Below are 3,661 nucleotides of genomic sequence, written 5' to 3' on the forward strand. Positions count from 1 at the left end.
ATAACCTTGGTTTCTTACTGAGGGAAAACTTGCTGCTGTACGCATCACACCTTCCTCTTGGGGTTCCCAACGGACGTGTGTCTCACGCGCCATCAATCACTTTTTCTGGCGCCGTTGCCGGGGAACAATCTCATCAACACAAGTAAACTCCCACGGCAACTGCCAGCATATTTTCTGGCGCCGTTGCCGGGGAGATCAAGACACGCTGCAAGGGGAGTCTCCCACATCCAATCTCTTTACTTTGTTTTTGTCTTGCTTTGTTTTATTTTATTTACTGCTTTGTTTGTTCTCTATATCAAAAATAAAAAAAAAAATTAGTTGCTAGTTTTACTTTATTTACTGTCTTGTTCTCCATATTAAAAACACACAAAAATTAGTTACTTGCATTTACTTTATTTAGTTTGCTTTATTTACTATTACTAAAAATGAGTAATCCGGAAGTTGAAGTTCGTTCGTTTAAGCAACAAGGGGGAGAAAGTTTTAAAGATGCTTGGTATAGAATTAGTGATGCTTATCATAGGTGCATTAAGAAACACTCCACTATTATACTACTTAGGAACTTTTATGTTGGTATCTCTAGTTGGAATAGGTATGTTCTTGATACTCTTGCGGGCGGTAATTTCCTAGGCACTCCTTCTTTAGAAGCTAGTTGCAACATTGAGAGTCTAGTTGGAATACCACCTATTAATGAAGCTAAAATTGAAATCTCTCTTGAAGATGTCATGAAAAAGTTGGAAGCCATAGAGAAAAATCTTCCAAGTGTTGAGACTAAACTGGGAATATTACTTAATAACACTGATAAACTTGATAAAACTCTTAGTGGAATCAATGAGAGAATTGCTGTTTTAGAAACTTGTGCTGCTCATGATAATCGAACCCATAGGATTAGTGAACTTGAAGAAGCTATGGGAACCTTGGGTTCAACTTTCTCTTCTCTTAAGTTTAAGGAGAAAGCCTATGTGGGTAAGGAGCAAAAGTTCATGTATGCCTCTAAAGTGCCTAAGCCAAAAAACTATTATAGTTCTAAAATTGACAAAGCCCTTAGCACCACTACGGATGGGGGAGCATCTAAGATACCTATTGATGTTAATGCTTCAACTCTTGATAATACTTGATTCACACTTTATGCGCCTAGCTGAAAGGCGTTAAAGAAAAGCGCTTATGGGAGACAGCCCATTATTTTACTTCTGCACTTTTGTTTTATATTTGAGTCTTGGAAGTTGTTACTACTGTAGCAACCTCTCCTTATCTTTATTTTATTGCATTGTTGTGCCAAGTAAAGTCTTTGATAGTAAAGTCAATACTAGATTTGGATTACTGCGCAGGAACAGATTTCTTGCTGTCACGAAATTGAGCCGCCCCTGCTGTAGAAAATTTAGAAAAATCTGCCAATTTACGTGCGTGATCCTCAGATATGTACGCAACTTTCATTCAATTTGGGCATTTTCATCTGAGCAAGTCTGGTGCCTCTACAAAATTCGTCTTTACGGACTGTTCTGTTTTGACAGATTCTGCCTTTTATTTCGCATTGCCTGTTTTGCTATGTTTGATGAATTTCTTTGTTCCATTAACTTTAAGTAGCTTTGTGAAATGTCCATAAGTGTTAAGAATGATTGTGTCACCTCTGAATATATGAATTTTCAATTATGTACTAACCCTCTAATGAGCTTGTTTCGAGTTTGGTGTGGAGGAAGTTTTCAAGGGTCAAGAGAGGAGGATGATACACTATGATCAAGAAGAGTGAAAAGTCTAAGCTTGGGGATGCCCCCGTGGTTCATCCCTGCATATTTTAAGAAGACTCAAGCATCTAAGCTTGGGGATGCCCAAGGCATCCCTTCTTCATCGACAACTTATCATGTCACCTCAAGTGAAACTATATTTTTATTCCATCACATCTTATGTGCTTTACTTGGAGCGTCTGTTTGTTTTGTTTTTATTTTTGTTTTTGTTTGAATAAAATCGGATCCTAGCATTCTTTGTTTGGGAGAGAGACACGCTCCGCTGTTTCGTATGAACACATATGTTCTTAGCTTTACTTTTAATGTTCATGGCGAAGGTTGAACTACCTCGTTCATTGTTATATGGTTGGAAACAGAAAATGCTGCATGTGGTAAATGGTATAATGTCTTGAATAATTTGATACTTGGCAATTGTTGTGCTCATATAGATCATGTTTAAGCTCTTGCATCATGTACTTTGTACCTATTAATGAAGAACTACATAGAGCTTGTTAAAATTTGGTTTGCATGATTGGTCTCTAGACTCTAGATATTTTCTGGTTGAGGTGTTTGAACAACAAGGAGACGATGTAAAGTCTTATAATGCTTGGAATATGTTCATATGTGAGTTTTGCTGCACCGTTTATACTTGAGTTTGCTTCAAACAACCTTGCTAGCCTAGCCTTGTATTGAGAGGAATTCTTCTCGTGCATCCAAATCCTTGAGCCAAAAACCATGCCATTTGTGTCCACCATACCTACCGACTACATGGTATTTCTCTGTCATTCCAAAGTATATTACTTGAGTGCTACCTTTAAACATTCCATTCTTTGTTTTTGCAATATATAGCTCATGGGAAAATAGCCTTAAAAACTATTGTGGTGAAGAATATGTACTTATGTATCTTATTTCTTAATAAGTTGCTTGTTGAGCGGTAACCATGTTTCTGGGGACGCCATCAACTTTTACCTTTGTTGAATATCATGTGAGTTGCTATGCATGTTCGTCTTGTATGAAGTAAGGGCGATTTTCATGATCATATGGTTTAAGTATGCATATTGTTAGAGAAGAACATTGGGCTGCTAACTAAAGCCATGATTCATGGTGGAAGTTTCAGTTTGGACAATTAATCCTCAATCTCTTATGAGAATATTAACTGTTGTTGAATGCTTAAGCATTAAAGAGGAGTCCATTACCTGTTGTCTATGTTGTCCCGGTATGGATGTCTAAGTTGAGAATAATCAAAAGCGAGAAATCCAATACGAACTTTCTCATTAGACCTTTGTACAGGCGACATAGAGGTACCCCTTTGTGACACTTGGTTGAAACATATGCTATGCAATGATAATCCATGTTAATCCAAGCTAATTAGGACAAGGTGCGAGCACTATTGGTATACTATGCATGAGGCTTGCAACTTATAGGATATCTTATACATAACACATATTCTTTATTACTACCGTTGACAGAATTTATTGCTTTATGAGTAACTCTTATGCAAGTCTTATTGATGCTTGTCTTAAAAGTATTATTCATGAAAAGTCTTTGCTATATGATTCAGTTGTTTACTCCTTATCTTCACCATTGCTTCGAATCGCTGCATTCATCTCATATGCTTTACAATAGTATTGATCAAGATTATGATAACATGTCACTTCAGAAATTATCTTTGTTATCGTTTACCTACTTGAGGGCGAGTAGGAACTAAGCTTGGGGATGCTTGATACGTCCCAAACGTATCTATAATTTCTTATGTTCCATGCTACTTTTATGATGATACTCACATGTTTTATACACATTATATGTCATATTTATGCATTTTCCGGCAATGACCTATTGACGAGATGCCGAAGAGCCGATTCTTGTTTTCTCGCTGTTTTTGGTTTCAGAAATCCTAGTAAGGAAATATTCTCGGAATTGGACGAAATCAACGCCCAGGGTCT

This window comes from Lolium rigidum, chromosome 1, assembly GCF_022539505.1.
Source record: "Lolium rigidum isolate FL_2022 chromosome 1, APGP_CSIRO_Lrig_0.1, whole genome shotgun sequence".
Lineage (NCBI taxonomy): Eukaryota > Viridiplantae > Streptophyta > Magnoliopsida > Poales > Poaceae > Lolium > Lolium rigidum.